Here is a 22,537-nt window from a genome sequence, read left to right on the forward strand (position 1 = left end):
AGTAAGTGATGCAATTGCGGGAGTGTGAATAGCATACGATATTTAGCACAGAGATCCAGGAATTGCTGGAACAGTAAAAGGACACTGTCACCAACACAGATTCTTCCAGAGAACCAAGAAGAGCTACAACCTTCAATGAGAGCCCCTTAAGCAACTGTATTGTTACCACCTGCAGATATCTTCACTCACTCATCAGCCCATCAGTTACCAGGTTCAATTCAATTCATACAACGCTCTTCAAGGTCTTGGTCCCTCATATCTACAGGAGCACCTCTTCCCCTATGCTCCACCATGACAGCTGTGCTAATCTAAGTGGCATTTTCTGTAGTGTCAAACTGCAAATGGGCAAAATCAACAACAGCCCATACATGTGGTATGGACCTGCCTGATGAGGTCAGGAACACTACCATGCTTGCATTCCATAAACTTTGTAAAACAGAATTGTTCAAGGCGGCATTTTATAAATGTAATAGGGCCAAGAGGAGCTCCGTGGCACAAAGTGGTACACTGCAGTACTGCAGTCAAAGCTCTGCCCATGACCTAAACTTGATCCCAACAGAAGTTGGTTTCAGGTAGATGGCTCAAAGTTGACATTGATTGAAGAAAGCTTTCAATCCTTCCTAGGTCAGTAAAATGCGTACCCAGCTTGCTGGGGGTAAAGTGCAGATGACTGAGGAAGGCAATGGCAAACTACCCTATAAAGTCTGCTCAGTAAATGTCATGATGCGACGTCATGGAAGTCAGAATCCACTAAGAAGTGTATAACAACTTATCTGCAAAATCAAAAAGTCACTCCATGGGTCATTAATGACCTGGAGATTACCTTTACTAGAGCCATACTGAAACAAAATGGTTCAGAAAGATGCTTTGGGAAAAGTATAGGCACTATAACCTACACTATGATGTATACATACAAACTGGCTATTGCTGTAAATGTACTCCTGCTATCTAATTTCTGCATCAATATGTCACATTAATGCTTATGCTTTGTTTCAGCTCTGTTTCAGATTTCTGCAGTCCAGATCTTAATGGATGTCCCATCCTATCCATTGTATTAAGAAGAAGAAGAGTAAGAAGAGTTTGGATTTATACTCCACCTTTCTCTCCTGTAAGGAGACTCAAGGTGGCTTACAAACTCCTTTCCCTTTCTCTTCCCACAACAGACACTTTGTGAGGTAGGTGGGGCTGAGAGAATTCCAAAGAACTGTGACTAGCCCAAGGTCACTCAGCATGAATGTAGGAGTGTTGGAAACACATCTGGTTCACCGGATAAGCCTCCGCTACTCAGGTGGAGGAGTGGGAAATCAAGTCCAGTTCTCCAGATTAGAATCCACTTGCTCTTAACCACTACACCATGCAGGCTCTCTTAAATTAATTTGCGTGTGTCTCAGTGACAAGATGGACTACAACATAAATAACTATTACAGTCCACAATGCACACACACCAGCAGTACTAACAGACCCAGAATCCCCAATAATTCGCCACCAACACTGACCAGCACCTGAAGCATGGGTCTTTGTCATCATATCACCTTACTGAAAAGACAACACTAACTGACCTTAGGAGTTTTTGCGCACACAGCATGATGTACATTACTGCGCCATCAAAATCTCACAGCATTTCAAAGGCTGCTGGAGGCACAAAATAGAGAAATCAGCCCAATATTCTAGGTCTGGTTCTGACTGTATAAAAATGGTCTCTACTAAGAATCAGATTTGCTTACATTCACTCGATAATTGCACAGTGTATCCATGACATTGTGCTACAAGCAATACTCAGTAAGCAGCTGATTAATCAGTTGTTCAATATCCTGACACAGGTCCTTGTTGGATCTTAATTCTGTTTCTGTCAATTTGAAACACTTGCTTTGTTTGTTTGTCTGTTTAGGTATTCATAGTTGGCATGAGCCGAGGCAAAAAATAAAATATTTTTATAGGCAAGGAAAAGCTGAGGTTGAATACACCAAACAATCTCTGGCAGATTTGCAGTTAACGTGCTAATGGCAAAATGATCTTACCTTATACCGGGATAAAGAATGGCACCTCTCGCTTCTGAATGTTTTTTTAAAGCCTGAAATTTATCTGAAATGCAAAGGCCGCAATGAGCTTCCGCCATAAGATCACCTCATACTGCACAGGGACATTTGTTGGGTGTGGTTAGCGCTTTGTGCCATTGTTGTAACTTTTACACGACCGGGCGGGTTTAAGCGAATCAATTCCTGTCCTGTATTCCACGCGGGCCTCCGCTCTGTCTTTTCACCCGAAATTCCCTTTTTCTCGTCTCTCAGTCTGAGGAAAGGTGTTGGTTGTCTCTATAAATAGAAACTTGGGGGGGGGGGGCTAAATTGTTGTCTAACAGACCAATAAGACTATCTTTTGTGTGTGCGCGGGGAAAGGGGGACTCTGGCCCCATCCACCAGACTTGTCGAAAGGACTCTCTCGCAAATCTAAAGCCGCCTTGAGGAAAAAAATGCTAACCAGCTAAGCCTCGGGTCCGGAGCGACAAAAGAGCGGGAGCGACGCACGCATGCGCAGCTCCCTCAGGCCTGTTCCGCTCCGCCCTCAAACGGTTTCTTCCATTCTAGATACAGACGAGGAGCAATTCTTGGCGAAGACTTGTGGAAGTTCGTAGCAGGACGGAGATGGGAAACGTAGGCTGCGTTTTGGGGCTGAGGGAATACGACAAGAGCCGTCGGGAAACCTCGCCGGCTCCTCAGTGAGCAGCTAAAGGGTGGGCAACGTCGGTCTTCCTCGCCGAGTTGAAGGGCCTGTCCCTAAAGGAGCCAGAGCGGTAAGCACGGCTTTGTGTCCCTGTCAGACAGTTCCGGGGCGGGGGGGCGGGGGGCGGGTCAAGAGACTGAGAAGCCGCAGGAATAGGAATAGAGGCATGTGCAAGTGCCCAGTCCCCGTGTTCAGATGGACGAAGGAAAAGAACAGCACGTAGAATCTGCCTGAGGCTTTAATCCTAATTTTGATATAAACGGGTCTGGGTGAAACGAAGATCAAGATGATTTTAAACAGATCCTCATGAATTCATATGATTTTTTGAATTGTAATGAAACGAAACAACCGTGAAACTATAGAGCATGTCTTAGTTTACAGGCAGCACCCAAACAATCGTGCATCCCAAAAACCTGATTGAAAAACAGGGATCCTCAAGGATCCTCATGGTTATTGCACTAAGTCACCCCAAAATTACCATCACATCACAGCTCAAGCCCTTAGCCACATGTCTGACCACAACAATCACGCATCACATGCTCCGTGGCACAGCAGTAGTGCAAAGACATGGTTAAAAATCACAGATCCTCAGGAATCCTCATGATTTTTCCGCTTGGTCACCACAAAATCACCAACACATCATTACTCATAACCCTAAACAAATGTCTGAATACAACAGTCATGCACGCCATGCTCCGTAGTGCCACAGTGGCACAAAAAATGGTAAAAAAGCACGAATCGCCATGGATCCTCAAAATTTTTCCATTTGGTCACTGCAAAACCACCAGCACATTACAGCTCATACCCCCTAGACACATGTCTGACTGAAACAATCATGCCTCCCACGCTCCATGGCACCATAGTGGCGCAAAAACCTGCTTGAAAAAAGGGATTTTCAGGGATCCGCATGATTTTTCCGCTTGATCACCCCCAAACCTCCAACACATCACCACTCATAACCCTAGACACATGTTTGGACACAACAATCACACACTCCACGCAGTGGCGCAAAAACCTGCTGGAAAAAACGGGATCTTCATGGATCCCCCAATGGCAGCATCAAGTGACAGGTGGAAATCTATGGACACAGCTTGCCACCAGGATCAATCACCCACTGTTTTGCAGGACTGCCATAGTTCAAAATGTTGGATCTGAAGCACTGTTACTCATGGATCCTCTGGCTTTTAGCAAATTTTCCATAAACTCACATATCAAGTCTTTAACCACAGATTGTACCACAGAAACATGCATCAGGGGCTAGCCCCCCAATGCAGACATCCTTCTGAAGCCTGTGCCTCTGTGCTTGTTGACACAGTATTTAGCAAACATGTTGGTCATTGCTGCTAGTACATCTCTGCCGTGGGGCATTCCTGAAAAACTCACCAGTGTGTGCCTGATCCCTCTGAGTTCCAGTAAATAAATTTACTGTGTGGACTTGTGTTGGGATCAAAATCCATGAACAGCAAAACCATGGCAAATGTCTCCACACCTGTAAGGAGGGTATCAGTGGTTATCAGAATAGAAGAAGATGCTGCCCCAGAGATATTGTCTCCAACAGGTTGTTGTCCATCTGCCACTAGTGCAAGAATCAAAGAACATACCTGGGAATTGGTTTTACACCATTGTGGAGGAAGAGTCACCCCTACAGGTTTATGAGATGAGACCTGCAATTGATTAATCTTTCTCTGTCCCATCCGCTCAGCTAGACTGGATGGTTTCAGTGAAGGACTGAACTTTCTCTCTGGCCCCTTCCGCACACGCAAAATAATGCATTTTCAAACCACTTTCACAACTGTTTGCAAGTGGATTTTGCCATTCCGCACAGCTTCAAAGAGCACTGAAAGCAGTTTGAAAGTGCATTATTCTGCATGTGCGGAATGAGCCTTACAGATACTGAGGTTGAACTATTGTGACCAGCTGTTTGATTTAGCAAGTGTTGTTAGCAAGTGTGGTGGGGTTTCTGGTGAATCACCAGCTCTATTAAACTGCCATTCAGCTCTTCTGAACACTCTCTGGGGCAGTGACACATGTCATAATCTCTGGGAGCCGACAGGAAGGAATAGGACAGAGAGCAAAAGTTAAACTCTGTTTTGGGGGGCTTATCCTTAAAGCTCAGTGTTTAACTGTGTGTGTTTTGAGGGTTTGTATGTTTGTTTTTGTATCAAGTTATTTTCTCAAAGTAACCAACTAGACTCTGCTGTAAACTTCCATGTAGCTTTTGAAACTTGTCGTTATTAAAACTCCAGTTTGCAAGATGTGCCACTATTAAAAGGAGAAACCAAAACTCTGAGTGCAGTTATTTACAAAAATAATAACATGGGTAACATCCCTTCCCGCTTTGACCTTGTGAGTGATTGGTGGGATGATGTTGGAGAATTAGCCATGCATCTAACGCAGGGATGTTCAACTCTGGTGCCCCAGATGTTCATGGACTACGATTCCCATCAGTCCCTGCCAGCATGGCCAATTGGGGCTGACGGGAATCATAGCCCATGAACTTCTGGAGCGCCAGAGTTGAATATCCCTGGTCTAACTTATGTAATTAACATGTTTTGGAGGAGAGTTTTACAGATGCTGAAAAATCAATTCTGAACTGTCCTCAGAAGCTGAAATAACTAAACTGAGGCTGTTATATTTCAGTCACATTATTAGAAGATGCAGGTCAGTGGAAAATACAATAATGCCATGAAAAGTGGAAGACAGGGAAAGAGGAAGGCCAAACATGAGCTGGACTGATTCTAGAGGAGAACCTACAGCCCTCCGTTCTCAAAACTTCAGCAAAGTTGATGGTGGCACCCCCCCCCCCTCCTGACATTATAAATCTATCCTTTAATTCTGGAATTATCCCAGGGGCAATGAAAGAGCCAGTGGCATGACTGCTCTCACAGAGGATTCCCAAAGGCTATCTGGTCAAGGTGGGTCAGGGCTGCTGGTGTCATTGGCTCTAACTACAGCATTTAACATAGTCAATTACAACCTCACCACCTTGATGTTGCTTAGATTTGTGAAACAGCCTTACAGTGATTTTGTTTATTCCCTCAGGATTGGGAAAATAAGGTAGCATTAGAAGAAAGAATGGCACTTAACAGAATATAATAGTAGGTTGATTCATAGAAGATAGGTCTGCTAGTAGCTACTAGCCATGGAGGGGAGGAGGGGGAGGGGCCCAGCATCTGGACATGGCCCACCCACCCTAGCAGAGGAAGGGGAAGGGATGGGGAGGTGTGCCATGCAAGGGAAGAGGAGGGAGGGGTGGCATGCAAGGGAGGGGAAGGGATGTGAAATTCTGCAAGGGGCAGTCCTCTCTCTGATGTTATTTAACATCTGTAAGCACCTTCTTGCCCAGTTGGTTAGGAGGTCTGGGCTGGGTTGTCACCAGTATGCTAATGACATCCAGCTATATGTGGTATTAACCTTTACAGCTCTAAATGGTCTCAGTCCATCATATCAGTGAAACCACTTACCCCAATATATTTGCCAGACATCAATTCACTCTGCAAGTGACAACCAACTGGTGGATCCTGACTTGAAGTCTGTCTGGCTGTACACAACCAGAGCCAGGTCTGTCTCATTTATCCAGTTTTCCATCAGCCTGCTCATCCCCCATCCCCCTAGTGTTTCTCTGACTGATGCCAGGCTCCCACCTGACAGTATAGGAGCATGGAGTTTATGTGAGTTATGGTTAGCCTTACCTGGATAACCCAGGCCAACCCAATCTTGGAAGCCAACCATGGTTTGCTGTGGTCAGTATTTGAATGCGAGACCCTGAAGAAAGACTGGATTTCTATGCAAAAGCAGACAATGGTAAATTCTGCACAGTGGAAATATAATGGGTTGACAAAGGGAAATATCTTGGTTTGGGAAGTACTTCACATGGGTCCCTTGCCCAAAGTGGGATTGGCCCATTATATTTCCCCCAACCCCGGTTTTTTAAAAATCCAGATTTTTTTTTGCAAAATCCAGAATTGAACCCACTCCTGTGGGAATGGTACAGGCACCCAACCCTTTATTTTTCCCACCCCACTGCCCATTCTCCAGCCTTACTTCATGTCAGTTTCATTTCTGCTGAGCTGCCAACTGATGTGCTAGCCTGCCAAACGTCCCCCAAGCATGTTTTCTCCCCATGGCAGCAACTGTGAGCGCCGTTTTACTCAAATGTCTACAGCAATAGATTCACAACAAATGGCCCTGTTATCTTTTATTTTTATTTTTTGGGTGTTCAAAGCGCATAGTTAGGCTGATGCACTCCCTTGGATGTGGATGAGACACATTGCTTTGCTCCCTTTTGGGACGGATTTTATTATTTTGAATATCACAACGTGGGTTGTTTTTTGTTTTTTTGTTTTGCTTGTTTCATGTTTACATGTGTTGTGGTTTCAAAGCCCTAAACTTTTTTTTCCACACTGGAGAAATGGGAGGGAGAGGTCCTGCTTGGGCTCCTGGGGTTGCTGTAGATTCTCCACCTATTCATTGGAAGCGTTCCCTTAGCAGAGGGGGGGAACAGGCAGAAGGGGGGCTGGGATGATAGATCAGCCAATCAGAATGCAAGAAAATCAGGATGTTTGCACCCACATAGCTCTCCTGTGCACTTGAATACTGTCTCCCTCCCCCACATAACTCAGTTTAAAGCCATTCTGATGAGGTTTGTGAGCCTCCTAGCAAAAATGTTCCTACCTATAGATGTGAGGTACAACCTGTCTCTTGCCAGTCATCCCTCTTTATGTAACTGCAGACCATGATTCAAGAAACCAAAACGTTCCTGGTGGCACCACCTGCAAAGCCAGTTGTTCACCTCCACTATTCTTTCCTTCCCTGGGCTATGTCCTTCAATGGGGAGTAGAGATGAAATGACCGTCTGTGCATCCAGATCCTTCAACTTCCTTCCTTGAGCCTCAAAATCCCTTCTGATGTCCTGAAAGCTATGTCTTACAGTGTCATTTGTTCCAACATGGATCAAAAGGAAGGGGTAATGGTCAGTGTCTCTGTGACATCTTGGATTTTTGCCCCAGGGAGACAGCACACCTCTCAAGACATCTTGTCAGGCCTGCAAATGACTGTTTCTGTTCCTCTCAACAAGGAGTCTCCTACCATCACCACATGTCTTTTCTGGGGTTTTGCAAGTGCCATTTCATGGGTTGAGTCTTCTGACACCTGAACATATTTCTGAGGGCTGACTATGTTGCTCCTGTACCTGTTCCTTATGCTCACCGACAAGGGAGAGAACTTTAAATCTACTTCGTAGATTCAAACTTACAGAATGCTTCCTGGTCCCTCTACTTCTTTGAGTCAAATTCCTCCAATTGTCCACCTTCGGTGTTTGAGAGCTACTATCCTCCTCAGAGAGATATCCTGTGGGTTCCACACCTTCTACTGTCTGCTCCATTCTGTTCAGGAAATCTTCATTTTTCTTAATGTTCTGAAGTGTAGATACTTGCACCTCTAGCTTTTCTTCTTCCTACATGTGCTACCTCAATGAAAATGCTGAAGGCAGGGGTCTGAGAGTTTTAGTAAATCACAAACTGAGCATGAGTCACCAGTGTGATGCGGCAGCCGAGAAAATCAATGCTATTCTGGGCTGCATCAGTAGTACAGTGTTGTCAGAACATGTGTTTAGATGGCAAAATCTAGATGACAGGTGGACACTCCCTCCAGTAAGTGCCGTGTGCATATTAGGGCTGTGTGCACAACTGTGTACCGTGTGCAAAGTCTGATAAGACATGGGCACCGGATTGGCACCTCTGCTGCTTCAACAGGTTATGGGCCCAGATTCTGCCCTTACTCCAGAGTAACTGTTTGGATTGCTGTGTGCGAAACAGTTTACGGCTGCACCATGGCTGCATCTTTTGCTGGCTTGCCTTTCGAGCGGCTCACAGAGCAGAACTATGTGATCTGCGTGAGGATTTGTGGACATTTGTTGGAGCACCCCTCCCCGCGCAGCCCACGGCTTTACAGATAAGAGCTGAGGAGCGGGCGAGAGCATCCATCATCTTGGCAGTGGAGAGCTCCCAACTGCTGTATATCAAGGACGCAGCGTCTGCATCGGAATGCTGGAACTTACTCAGAGACGTCTACCAGCGTGATTCTGTTGGCGTTAAAGTCTTATTAACAAGACAGTTGCATCACCTCAGGCTGCGGAAAGGTGACTCTGTCTCTGAGCACTTACAGAAAATGAGGACTTTGTTTTCTGAACTGGCTGACCGTGGTCTGCTTTATGAGGATTCACATAAAGCCTATCTACTGATTTCGTCTCTTGACGAATCGTGGGAGTCGTTGGTCAGCAGCCTCCAGACGGTAGCGGATGCCGCCTTAACCCTGGACTATGTCACCTCGAAGCTGCTGGATTGCGAGCGACAGAGGGAATTCCAGAGGAGTGTTGCTGTGCCACAGAAGGAACAAACTCCTGAAAGTTCTTCCGTCTTGCCAGCTGTTTGTGCGACCAGGCGTTGCTACAGGTGTGGAGCTCCTGGCCACCTGGCAAGAGCATGCGTGAAAGTGCTGGACCGGCGTAAGCCCAAACAGGGACAGAAGAAGGGTCCTGGGAGAAGGGACTCTGCCTCTTCTTCGTCTGCCTTTTTGGTCACGTGCAACGACAGGGACAGAGATGGAACTTGGCTCATTGACTCTGCCTGTTCTATGCATATCGTGAACCGTGAGCATTTGCTTACAGAGGATCAACGTACCCCAGAAATCAAACATGTGTGTTTGGCAAACGGGACTCCAGCCTCTGTGGAGAAGCAAGGAACTGCTTACGTGCCGGCTTTAAATGGACACATTAAAAACGTCCTTTATGTGCCCCTATTTGACTATTGTTTGCTCAGTGTTGCTAAAATGACAACAGATGGGTATGTTGTTCAATTTGCTGATCAAACATGTACCATATCTAAGAATGGTGTCTTGTGTGCGCAAGGTAAGCTTTTAAATGGCTTGTATTATTTAGAAAACTGTGATAAGAGTACTGTCTGTATGTCTGAGAAGGTAGCAAATGTATCAGTGTCAAATGTTCCTCCTCATGACCAATGCATACATTACTATCATCGTGTTTTTACTTCATAATGAACTTCAGATCACTAGCCAACCTAGTAAAGGTGTGCAATCTGAAGGTGAAACCCTGCAAAAAGTTTTTGGAGTGCTCTGTGTGTGGCAGAACGAAAGTGAAGGCTCATCCTTCAACTGCCAGAAGCACCAGAGTGTCTGTCCGGCCACTCCAACTGGTCCATATGGATCTTGCAGGGCCATTTCAGCTCAGCCAGGGAAAGGCTAAGTACCTCATGGTTCTGTGTGACGCATTATAGTGAGGTACCACGTACTCCTTTTTCCTAAGAGTCGATAAGGCTGGAGAGGCATTTCCTAAGTTCAAAAACTGGGCGGAAATGGTGGGAGAAAGAGGAATTAGGTCATAAAAAGGGTGACATCATTGCAAACTGACAGGGGAGAATGGACCAGCAATAAATTTCAGTCATGGCTGGAAAGAAGGGGGAAGCTCCAGCATCGCATAAAAGCTAGGACCCCGCTTTACGACCTCATGAGGAACAGGGTAAGTGGCTGAGAGAGGTAAAACAAAACTGACTCCACAGAGGAAAAGAAGTCCAGAAGGGGGAGGGAGGTGGAACGCACTATCCCCCTCCCGCAAGGCGAGACGTCCAAGAGGGTAAACAAGGGTGTACCACCTGACCGGTATGGTGCATAGCCAGAATGTGTATGTGTGTCAGACTTCTGTCTATGAGCCAACCTCCTATGCAGAGATTTTATCTCTCCCCAAAGAAGAAAGAGAGAAGTGGGAGGATGCTATGGAGGCTGAACACAGTACCCTTTGTAAAAAAACAGAATGTGCTTTCTTGTGAAAGTAACTGCACCCCAAAACAGAAAGTAACCGGGTTCTAAATGCGGTATTCAAAAAGAAAGCTGTTGCCCGACAATAGACTGATTTATAAAAGCTAGAATTGTTGCTCGGGGCTTTGCACAGGAAAAACCCGAAGAAGAAAAGAAGGGTATTCCCCACAGCTTCGCAGGCCAGAATCTTTACGTATTCGTCCTTGCTCTAGCGAGCAAATATGACATGCGGTTGCATCATTTTGATTTTCAATGTGCGTACCTAAATGCTCCGCTAAGGCAGAACGTCTACATGGCGCCCCCTGCTGGTTACGAAGGTGATGACCCAAAAATGGTTTATAAGCTGCAACGTTCCCTGTACGGCCTCATACAAAGTGGCAGGAACTGGTATTGCTGCTTTAGATGCAAGAGCACTGAAAGAGTGTGGGTTTCGCTCATCGCACTTCTGCTGATGCCTGTGTGTGTATGTAAGGGGTCAAGCATCGAGGAACAGAGAGAGATCATACTGGTGTATGTTGATGATATATGTGTATGTACAAAGACTCGACCAGCAGGCTGCACAACATCTTTAAAGAACTGAGTGAAACCTTTATGGTCAAAGCGACTCTAGGCTAAAATAACCCATTACCTAGGCATAGATATCAGACAAGTGAAGCAACAAGGCTTCTTCATGTGCCAGAAGAAGAAAATAGAAGCCATAGTTAAAAAGGCTGAGTTAGATCGCAGAAAAACTGCTGTAACACCAATGACTGTGGAGTTCTGTAAAGAACCTGATACAGAACTGTGTAGTGATCCAGAACTATACAGGTCTCTGTTAGGTAGTTTACTCCACATCGCGAACTGGACGCGACCAGACCTGGCTTTTGCCATAAGCATTCTAAGCCGACATGCTGCTAAGCCAACGCAGCATGACTGGGTAGGTCTGACTTCACTGTGTGATCTAATGGGTATCTCAATGGCACTGCTGAACTAGGGTTACTGGTCAAAGCTGGATAAACAGAGTAATATGCTATGTGCTACAACAGATAGCCCTTCGGTTTGCTGGACGGTGAGAACCACAAGTCATGCACAGGTTTTGTAATAACCTATGCCAATGTACCAGTATCCTGGCAGTCCCATAGACAGACTCTCCAGTCAAGTCTCTCAACTGCTGGAGGCCGAAGTTCTGTGCCATCTCATGAAAACATGCAATGAAACTGTTATGGATAAAGGCATTGTTGTCAGAGCTAGGGGAAACTGTTCACCAAATCCAATCCCCGTAGGTTAGAAGAAGATTCACAGACAGCCATTCATCTGGCAGAAACAGAAAACCTAAAGGCTAGGAAATCTAAGTACATAGGAAGCGTGAAATATGAACGCGTGTCAATGGAACTAAGTACAAAGCGTGGTTCATTAAGCTGCAATATGTAGATTCTGTAAGTCGAATGTAGCTGACGCCTTGACCAAGCCTACTGCTAAAGAAAAGTATAACGCTTTTGTGTAAGCAGCTGAATGTGATGTCTGTATGAAATGTAAATATGTAATGTCTGTCATACCGATTTTGGGAAGGGGTGTCAGAACATGTAAGGTTTAGGATGGTAAAATCTAGGATGACAGGTGGACACTTCCTCCAGTAAAGCGCTCGTGGTGCATATTAGGGCTGTGTGCACAACTGGTGTACCGCGGTGGTGCAAAGTCTCGATAAGACATGGGCAACCGGATTGGCACCTCCACATGTATATATGCTGGCACAGACCACAAGAGGAAAAAAGAGCTTGGAAACGCACCTGTGGTCTGGCGGAGCACTTTGACGGTGAGTTAGCAAATAAACAGAACTGCACGGGTGACTGTGTGTCTTTCGGGTTCTTGTTTGCATTGCACTCTGCACGGTGTGTCCTACTACTCGCGAGTAAGCCGCTGCTTCATCAGGTTATGGGCCCAGATTCTGCCCTTACTCGTGAGTAACTGTTTGAATTGCTGTGTGCGAAACAGTTTACGGCTGCACCATGGCTGCGTCTTTTGCTGGTTTGCCTTTCGAGCGGCTAACAGAGCATAACTATGTGACTTGGTGTTTGAAGATGAAGGCTTATCTTCTGCGTGAGGATTTGTGGACCTTTGTGGAAACTCCCTTACCCGCACAGCCCACAGCTATACAGATAAGGGCTGAGGAGCGGGCGAGAGCATCCATCATCTTGGCAGTGGAGAGCTCCCAACTGCTGTATATCAAGGACGCAGCGTCTGCATCGGAATGCTGGAACTTACTCAGAGACGTCTACCAGCGTGAGTCTGTTGGCATTAAGGTCTTGTTGACAAGACAGTTGCATCACCTCAGGCTGCGTAAAGGTGACTCCCCCCCCCCCCCTTTCATGCCCCCCCCCCCCCCCCCCCCCCCCCCCCCCCCCCCTCCCCCCCCCCCCCCCCCCCCCCCCCCCACCCCCCCCCCCCCCGCCCCCCCCCCCCCCCCCCCCCCCCCCCCCCACCCCGCGCCCCCCCCCCCCCCCCCCCCCCCCCCCCCCCCCCCCCCGCCCCACCCCCCCACCCCCCACCCCCCCCCCCCCCCACCCCCCCCCCCCCCCCCCCCCCCCCCCCCCCACCCCCCCCCCCCCCCACCCCCCCCCCCCCCCACCCCCCCCCCCCCCCACCCCCCCCCCCCCCCACCCCCCCCCCCCCCCACCCCCCCCCCCCCCCACCCCCCCCCCCCCCCACCCCCCCCCCCCCCCACCCCCCCCCCCCCCCACCCCCCCCCCCCCCCACCCCCCCCCCCCCCCACCCCCCCCCCCCCCCACCCCCCCCCCCCCCCACCCCCCCCCCCCCCCACCCCCCCCCCCCCCCACCCCCCCCCCCCCCCACCCCCCCCCCCCCCCACCCCCCCCCCCCCCCACCCCCCCCCCCCCCCACCCCCCCCCCCCCCCACCCCCCCCCCCCCCCACCCCCCCCCCCCCCCACCCCCCCCCCCCCCCACCCCCCCCCCCCCCCACCCCCCCCCCCCCCCACCCCCCCCCCCCCCCACCCCCCCCCCCCCCCACCCCCCCCCCCCCCCACCCCCCCCCCCCCCCACCCCCCCCCCCCCCCACCCCCCCCCCCCCCCACCCCCCCCCCCCCCCACCCCCCCCCCCCCCCACCCCCCCCCCCCCCCACCCCCCCCCCCCCCCACCCCCCCCCCCCCCCACCCCCCCCCCCCCCCACCCCCCCCCCCCCCCACCCCCCCCCCCCCCCACCCCCCCCCCCCCCCACCCCCCCCCCCCCCCACCCCCCCCCCCCCCCACCCCCCCCCCCCCCCACCCCCCCCCCCCCCCACCCCCCCCCCCCCCCACCCCCCCCCCCCCCCACCCCCCCCCCCCCCCACCCCCCCCCCCCCCCACCCCCCCCCCCCCCCACCCCCCCCCCCCCCCACCCCCCCCCCCCCCCACCCCCCCCCCCCCCCACCCCCCCCCCCCCCCACCCCCCCCCCCCCCCACCCCCCCCCCCCCCCACCCCCCCCCCCCCCCACCCCCCCCCCCCCCCACCCCCCCCCCCCCCCACCCCCCCCCCCCCCCACCCCCCCCCCCCCCCACCCCCCCCCCCCCCCACCCCCCCCCCCCCCCACCCCCCCCCCCCCCCACCCCCCCCCCCCCCCACCCCCCCCCCCCCCCACCCCCCCCCCCCCCCACCCCCCCCCCCCCCCACCCCCCCCCCCCCCCACCCCCCCCCCCCCCCACCCCCCCCCCCCCCCACCCCCCCCCCCCCCCACCCCCCCCCCCCCCCACCCCCCCCCCCCCCCACCCCCCCCCCCCCCCACCCCCCCCCCCCCCCACCCCCCCCCCCCCCCACCCCCCCCCCCCCCCACCCCCCCCCCCCCCCACCCCCCCCCCCCCCCACCCCCCCCCCCCCCCACCCCCCCCCCCCCCCACCCCCCCCCCCCCCCACCCCCCCCCCCCCCCACCCCCCCCCCCCCCCACCCCCCCCCCCCCCCACCCCCCCCCCCCCCCACCCCCCCCCCCCCCCACCCCCCCCCCCCCCCACCCCCCCCCCCCCCCACCCCCCCCCCCCCCCACCCCCCCCCCCCCCCACCCCCCCCCCCCCCCACCCCCCCCCCCCCCCACCCCCCCCCCCCCCCACCCCCCCCCCCCCCCACCCCCCCCCCCCCCCACCCCCCCCCCCCCCCACCCCCCCCCCCCCCCACCCCCCCCCCCCCCCACCCCCCCCCCCCCCCACCCCCCCCCCCCCCCACCCCCCCCCCCCCCCACCCCCCCCCCCCCCCACCCCCCCCCCCCCCCACCCCCCCCCCCCCCCACCCCCCCCCCCCCCCACCCCCCCCCCCCCCCACCCCCCCCCCCCCCCACCCCCCCCCCCCCCCACCCCCCCCCCCCCCCACCCCCCCCCCCCCCCACCCCCCCCCCCCCCCACCCCCCCCCCCCCCCACCCCCCCCCCCCCCCACCCCCCCCCCCCCCCACCCCCCCCCCCCCCCACCCCCCCCCCCCCCCACCCCCCCCCCCCCCCACCCCCCCCCCCCCCCACCCCCCCCCCCCCCCACCCCCCCCCCCCCCCACCCCCCCCCCCCCCCACCCCCCCCCCCCCCCACCCCCCCCCCCCCCCACCCCCCCCCCCCCCCACCCCCCCCCCCCCCCACCCCCCCCCCCCCCCACCCCCCCCCCCCCCCACCCCCCCCCCCCCCCACCCCCCCCCCCCCCCACCCCCCCCCCCCCCCACCCCCCCCCCCCCCCACCCCCCCCCCCCCCCACCCCCCCCCCCCCCCACCCCCCCCCCCCCCCACCCCCCCCCCCCCCCACCCCCCCCCCCCCCCACCCCCCCCCCCCCCCACCCCCCCCCCCCCCCACCCCCCCCCCCCCCCACCCCCCCCCCCCCCCACCCCCCCCCCCCCCCACCCCCCCCCCCCCCCACCCCCCCCCCCCCCCACCCCCCCCCCCCCCCACCCCCCCCCCCCCCCACCCCCCCCCCCCCCCACCCCCCCCCCCCCCCACCCCCCCCCCCCCCCACCCCCCCCCCCCCCCACCCCCCCCCCCCCCCACCCCCCCCCCCCCCCACCCCCCCCCCCCCCCACCCCCCCCCCCCCCCACCCCCCCCCCCCCCCACCCCCCCCCCCCCCCACCCCCCCCCCCCCCCACCCCCCCCCCCCCCCACCCCCCCCCCCCCCCACCCCCCCCCCCCCCCACCCCCCCCCCCCCCCACCCCCCCCCCCCCCCACCCCCCCCCCCCCCCACCCCCCCCCCCCCCCACCCCCCCCCCCCCCCACCCCCCCCCCCCCCCACCCCCCCCCCCCCCCACCCCCCCCCCCCCCCACCCCCCCCCCCCCCCACCCCCCCCCCCCCCCACCCCCCCCCCCCCCCACCCCCCCCCCCCCCCACCCCCCCCCCCCCCCACCCCCCCCCCCCCCCACCCCCCCCCCCCCCCACCCCCCCCCCCCCCCACCCCCCCCCCCCCCCACCCCCCCCCCCCCCCACCCCCCCCCCCCCCCACCCCCCCCCCCCCCCACCCCCCCCCCCCCCCACCCCCCCCCCCCCCCACCCCCCCCCCCCCCCACCCCCCCCCCCCCCCACCCCCCCCCCCCCCCACCCCCCCCCCCCCCCACCCCCCCCCCCCCCCACCCCCCCCCCCCCCCACCCCCCCCCCCCCCCACCCCCCCCCCCCCCCACCCCCCCCCCCCCCCACCCCCCCCCCCCCCCACCCCCCCCCCCCCCCACCCCCCCCCCCCCCCACCCCCCCCCCCCCCCACCCCCCCCCCCCCCCACCCCCCCCCCCCCCCACCCCCCCCCCCCCCCACCCCCCCCCCCCCCCACCCCCCCCCCCCCCCACCCCCCCCCCCCCCCACCCCCCCCCCCCCCCACCCCCCCCCCCCCCCACCCCCCCCCCCCCCCACCCCCCCCCCCCCCCACCCCCCCCCCCCCCCACCCCCCCCCCCCCCCACCCCCCCCCCCCCCCACCCCCCCCCCCCCCCACCCCCCCCCCCCCCCACCCCCCCCCCCCCCCACCCCCCCCCCCCCCCACCCCCCCCCCCCCCCACCCCCCCCCCCCCCCACCCCCCCCCCCCCCCACCCCCCCCCCCCCCCACCCCCCCCCCCCCCCACCCCCCCCCCCCCCCACCCCCCCCCCCCCCCACCCCCCCCCCCCCCCACCCCCCCCCCCCCCCACCCCCCCCCCCCCCCACCCCCCCCCCCCCCCACCCCCCCCCCCCCCCACCCCCCCCCCCCCCCACCCCCCCCCCCCCCCACCCCCCCCCCCCCCCACCCCCCCCCCCCCCCACCCCCCCCCCCCCCCACCCCCCCCCCCCCCCACCCCCCCCCCCCCCCACCCCCCCCCCCCCCCACCCCCCCCCCCCCCCACCCCCCCCCCCCCCCACCCCCCCCCCCCCCCACCCCCCCCCCCCCCCACCCCCCCCCCCCCCCACCCCCCCCCCCCCCCACCCCCCCCCCCCCCCACCCCCCCCCCCCCCCACCCCCCCCCCCCCCCACCCCCCCCCCCCCCCACCCCCCCCCCCCCCCACCCCCCCCCCCCCCCACCCCCCCCCCCCCCCACCCCCCCCCCCCCCCACCCCCCCCCCCCCCCACCCCCCCCCCCCCCCACCCCCCCCCCCCCCCACCCCCCCCCCCCCCCACCCCCCCCCCCCCCCACCCCCCCCCCCCCCCACCCCCCCCCCCCCCCACCCCCCCCCCCCCCCACCCCCCCCCCCCCCCACCCCCCCCCCCCCCCACCCCCCCCCCCCCCCACCCCCCCCCCCCCCCACCCCCCCCCCCCCCCACCCCCCCCCCCCCCCACCCCCCCCCCCCCCCACCCCCCCCCCCCCCCACCCCCCCCCCCCCCCACCCCCCCCCCCCCCCACCCCCCCCCCCCCCCACCCCCCCCCCCCCCCACCCCCCCCCCCCCCCACCCCCCCCCCCCCCCACCCCCCCCCCCCCCCACCCCCCCCCCCCCCCACCCCCCCCCCCCCCCACCCCCCCCCCCCCCCACCCCCCCCCCCCCCCACCCCCCCCCCCCCCCACCCCCCCCCCCCCCCACCCCCCCCCCCCCCCACCCCCCCCCCCCCCCACCCCCCCCCCCCCCCACCCCCCCCCCCCCCCACCCCCCCCCCCCCCCACCCCCCCCCCCCCCCACCCCCCCCCCCCCCCACCCCCCCCCCCCCCCACCCCCCCCCCCCCCCACCCCCCCCCCCCCCCACCCCCCCCCCCCCCCACCCCCCCCCCCCCCCACCCCCCCCCCCCCCCACCCCCCCCCCCCCCCACCCCCCCCCCCCCCCACCCCCCCCCCCCCCCACCCCCCCCCCCCCCCACCCCCCCCCCCCATTACCCCCGCCCCCAAAGAAACCCCCCCCACCCCCCCCTCCAACCCACCCCCCCCCATTCCCCCCCCTTCCCCCCCCCCCCCACCCCCCCCCCATCCGTCTTGGATGGAGCGGCAGCCGACTGGTTTGTGACTCTTTTTGACCTGCAAGGGGAGGATACTCACACGGTGCCTGCGTTCCTCCAAGCCTTAAGGGCTCGCTTCCAAGATCCGGATGCTGAAAATGAAGCCATCCGCACCATTAAATCTATTCAGCAAGGCAACCGCTCTTTTGCCGAATTTGCCCGTGAATTTCGTGCGGCGGCTGCTCGACTCCCTCCTGAGTGGCCTGAGCGCATGAAATGTGAATACTTCTCGGATGCCGTCGACGGCAAACTGCGAGAAACGGTGTTCCTTATTCGGATCCCACGCACTATTGCTGACTGGATCGAATTAGGATCTCAAGTGGCGTCTCGTTTGGATTACGCTCGCGCCGGGGGCCGCCCACGCCCAAAACCCGCCGCTACGACCACCGCTGCGACTCGCAAGCCAAGCCCAGCAGTCTCTACGGAAACCACCTCCGAGCGCCGTCGCCGTTTGGGATTGTGTCTTTACTGCGGAGGACTGGGTCATCTAGCTGCCAACTGCCCGAAAAAACAGAAGCCAACCGCTCCGGCTGCGCGCACCCCATCTGCCAAGCCACCACGTAAATCCGGGCCGCCTCGGACAGGCTCGTCTAAGGCGGTTACCGAAGGCGACCCAGAAGAGGGGGAAGTGGCGGTTTGCCTCTCTTCAACGCCCATGGATATGGGTTTGACTCCAGATGCGGTGAGTGAAGGCAGCGCTCCCATTACGATTCAAGCGATTCTGGCCAACCCCGCTAAGCACACTCGTATTATAGCCTCAGCCCTTGTAGATTCTGGGTGCTCCCATTGCTTAATGCGGCCCCAAGTGGCTGAGGAACTTGGACTAGACCGAGTTCCCCTAGCTAAGCCCATACCGTTCACACAAATGGACGGCAGCCCCCTCGGGGCCGAAGGACCGGCCCAGTTCAAAACGCAACCGGTTCTCCTCCGCTGCGCTGACCATTGGGAGAAAATTAGTTTTATTCTGGCTCCAGTGGCCAAACACTCCATAGTCCTGGGCATGCCATGGTTGTTGTTGCATGAACCAAAATTCATTTGGAAAGAACGGATCTTAGAATTCACTGACCCCCCCTGTGGAGAACACATGAATTGGGGGGATAACTCACCTCCTAATGACATATACCCCCTGGCTTCGTCAGCGGTGCACGCTCCAATTGCTCCCGAATCTACCGGCATTCCACCGGCTTACCAAGATTTAGCCAGAGTATTTCAGGAGCAAGAATGCGATCAATTGCCACCCCATAGAGACACTGACTGCAAAATCGTATTACAGCCAGGGGCGCAACTGCCCAAGGGTAGAATCTACCGCATGAGTCCCAATGAGGAGAAGGAACTTCGTGCCTTCTTAGACAAGAACCTTGCTCGCGGGTTCATACGACGAGCTACCAAACACACACATGCTGCTCCTGTATTATTTGTTTAAAAAAAGGACGGGTCTTTAAGGCTCTGTACGGATTACCGAGGACTCAATGCGGTTTCCCTGTCCAATAAATACCCTTTGCCTTTGATCAAGGACCTTTTAGATGCATTGGGCAAGGGACGTATTTTTACTAAGTTGGATTTAAGAGAAGCATACTACAGAGTCAGGATTGCGGAAGGCTATGAACATTTGACTGCATTTAACACAAAATTTGGACAGTATGAATACTTAATAATGCCATTCGGGTTAAGTGGGGCCCCCGGAGCTTTTATGGCCCTCATGAACGAAGTTCTACATGACTTATTATACAAGGGAGTAGTGGTGTACTTAGATGATGTTTTAATTTATTCACAAACCATGGAGGAGCATGAAGCCTTGGTTCGGGAAGTATTAAAACGCTTGCTCGACAACTCCCTCTTTGCAAAACTTTCTAAATGTTGTTTTCACCAATCCTCCATCGACTATTTGGGCTACCGGATCTCTTCCGAGGGGTTAAAAATGGATCCTGCTAAGATTGAAGCAGTCCTCCAATGGCCTGCCCCCACCAATCGGAAAGAACTCCAGTCTTTCCTAGGGTTTGCTAATTTCTATCGTGACTTTATACCCCAATTCGCTGAACTGACTCTCCCACTCACAGACCTCTTACGCACTAAAGGTAAAGACCCACAGGCTGCCAAGCCCGGGGCGCCCCTTTCTTGGTCTAAGGAATGTCAGACAGCCTTTCAACATTTAAAATCAGCTTTTACTACCGAACCTATCCTAAAACACCCTGACCCAGATCTTCCTTTTGTGGTTCACGTGGATGCCTCGGACAAAGCGCTTGGTGCAGCCCTGTTGCAGAGAAATAAAGATGATAGGCTTGTTCCATGTGCTTATTTATCGAAAAAATTCTCCGGTTCTGAGCTCAACTGGACTGTAGGGGATAAAGAGACTGCGGCCATCAAAGTAGCGCTCTCCACTTGGCGCCACTGGCTGGAGGGGGCTAAACACCCCTTTCAAGTTTGGTCGGATCACAACAACTTGGCCGCCCTTTCCACCCCCCTCAAGATGTCCGCAAAACAACTCCGTTGGGCCGATTTCTTTTCTCGTTTCTCTTTCACCGTCCATTTTTTCCCTGGAAAAACCAATAAACTGGCTGATGCGCTCTCGCGCCTGCCCGGGGAGGGGGGTGGAGCTGCCTTACGGGATATCCCGCGCACTGTTCTCTCCCCCTCCCAATTGGGGCTGGCTGTCACTCGATCTCAGACGTCCACTCCTCCTTCTCCACCCATTCCCAGCCTGATCTCTCCTTTCCTACGGGAACTCGAGGAGGCGGGGCTGCGCGAGCCACCAGCGGAGGAAGGTGACTCCCAATTACGCTTGGAGAATGGTGTTTGGAGGCGGGGGGATTGTTGGTACGTGCCTCCCCCCCTCCGTAAGCAGGTTCTCGAGGCCTGTCATGATGCCCGCTCGGCTGGACATTTTGGCTTCCTTAAGACTCTGCATTTGGCCCGCCGTCAATTTTGGTGGCGCGCGATGCGCAAAGACATTGAGACATATATCAAAGGATGCTCTGTTTGTGCGGAAGCCAAATCCGTTCCGGGAAAACCCCATGGTCTGTTAAAGCCTCTCCCGGTGGCCTCCCGCCCCTGGGAAGTCATCTCCATGGATTTTATTACGGATTTGCCAGAAAGTCAAGGCAACACAGTCTTGTGGGTGGTGGTGGACTTATTTTCCAAGCAAGCCCATTTCATCCCATGTACTTCCATCCCCTCCGCTCCTAAGTTAGCGCGTCTGTTCATTCAGCATATTTATCGTCTACACTCCTCCCCCGTCAAGGTGGTGTCCGACCGCGGGCCCCAATTCATTTCAAAGTTCTGGAAAGCTTTCCTGGGCTTGTTGGGGGCCGCCCCGGCAATTGCCGCCCCCTACCACGTTCAAAGTGACGGTGAGTCGGAGAGAACGAACAGAACCCTGGAACAGTATTTACGTTGTTACACCAACTATCACCAAGACAACTGGTGCGATTTAATTCCGTTTGCAGAATACGCCTACAATAATGCGGTTCATAGCAGTACAAAAAAAAACCCCTTCGAAATTGTGTCTGGTCGGTCCTTCCCTCCGTTGCCGCAACTACCTGCAGAAGCGTTGAATCCTCCAGAGTTCCAACAGTGGATTTCATCTCTGGCCGAGGGGTGGAAAACAGTCCAGACCGCCTTACAGCAAGCTAAAGATTCCCAAAAACTTCAAGCGGATAAGCACCGCTCGGATTTCCCTTTACGTGTGGGCGCCTGGGTATATTTGTCTACCAAGAATCTCAGAGACGTACATAAATTTTCAAAACTGGGCAAAAGATTCGTGGGACCTTTTAAGATTACTAAAGTGATTAATGATGTCACTGCCCGATTAGACTTGCCTAATTCTCTAAGTAATATCCATCCTGTCTTTCATTCCAGTTTACTCAAGGAGGCTCCCGTTTCCGATGCCTGGCACGACCCTCCGGAGAGACCCCCGCCGACTATAATTGATGGCCACAAGCATTACGAAATTGACGCCATCCTGGACTCTCGTTTTAATCGCAAACGCTTGCAATATTTAGTCTCTTGGGTGGGATATTCCTCTGGGTATAATCAATGGGTCTATTCAGAAAATATTGACGCCCCTTCCCTCATTTCTGCTTTCCACCGCACCTTTCCGCACAAACCTGGGGGGGGAGAAGTTTTTCTTAAGGGAGGCAGAGTGTAAGGGATTCAATGGTGTTGATGTTCAGAACAGCCGCCTGGCCTTGACTGAATTCCAAAACCCGGGCGATGGGCCAGCATCTGCGGCGGAGACTCTGGTGGAGGCCTTATCTCTTCGAGAGAGATGAGAACTCCGTTCCCATGAGAAACCGGGAGGGGGGATGGGATGGACAGAATTATAATCTGTGCTTCTGGCAGGAGACTTTATTCCTGCCACGTCGTGTACGTGAGCTTTCTAGGATGTCTGAATAAACGGTCTTTTACACCAAAAAGCCTTTTATTTCTGCTTCTATGGAATTCCTTACAAGCATGTGGCGGCTCGTTTGCTTACAGGAGGTGCCATTAGAGATCACATCTTAGCTGTGTTGCGCCGCCTACACTGGCTCCCAGTGGAGTTCCGAATCATTTTCAAGGTATTGGTATTAACCTTCAAGGCCTTACACGGTCTGGGACCCTCGTACTTACG

General features: G+C 57.5%; 1 protein-coding gene across 6 annotated transcripts in view; it reads left to right on the top strand.

Annotated features, from left to right (window-relative positions):
- The first annotated feature begins 2,571 nt into the window (after nt 1–2,571).
- Nucleotides 2,572–22,537, top strand: part of ENTPD6 (ectonucleoside triphosphate diphosphohydrolase 6) — a 47,200-nt gene continuing 27,234 nt past the window's right edge. For 5 of the 6 annotated variants that reach the window (XM_048519556.1, XM_048519582.1, XM_048519591.1 and 2 more), the window contains exon 1: nt 2,572–2,791. The gene's annotated coding sequence lies outside the window, so the exon portion shown is untranslated. Of the gene's footprint in view, nt 2,792–22,378; nt 22,485–22,537 lie in introns of those variants that run through there. The other variant, XM_048519565.1, reaches the window with a different exon arrangement.

This window comes from Sphaerodactylus townsendi, linkage group LG01 (genome assembly GCF_021028975.2).
Source record: "Sphaerodactylus townsendi isolate TG3544 linkage group LG01, MPM_Stown_v2.3, whole genome shotgun sequence".
In the NCBI taxonomy this organism is placed as follows: Eukaryota; Metazoa; Chordata; class Lepidosauria; order Squamata; family Sphaerodactylidae; genus Sphaerodactylus; species Sphaerodactylus townsendi.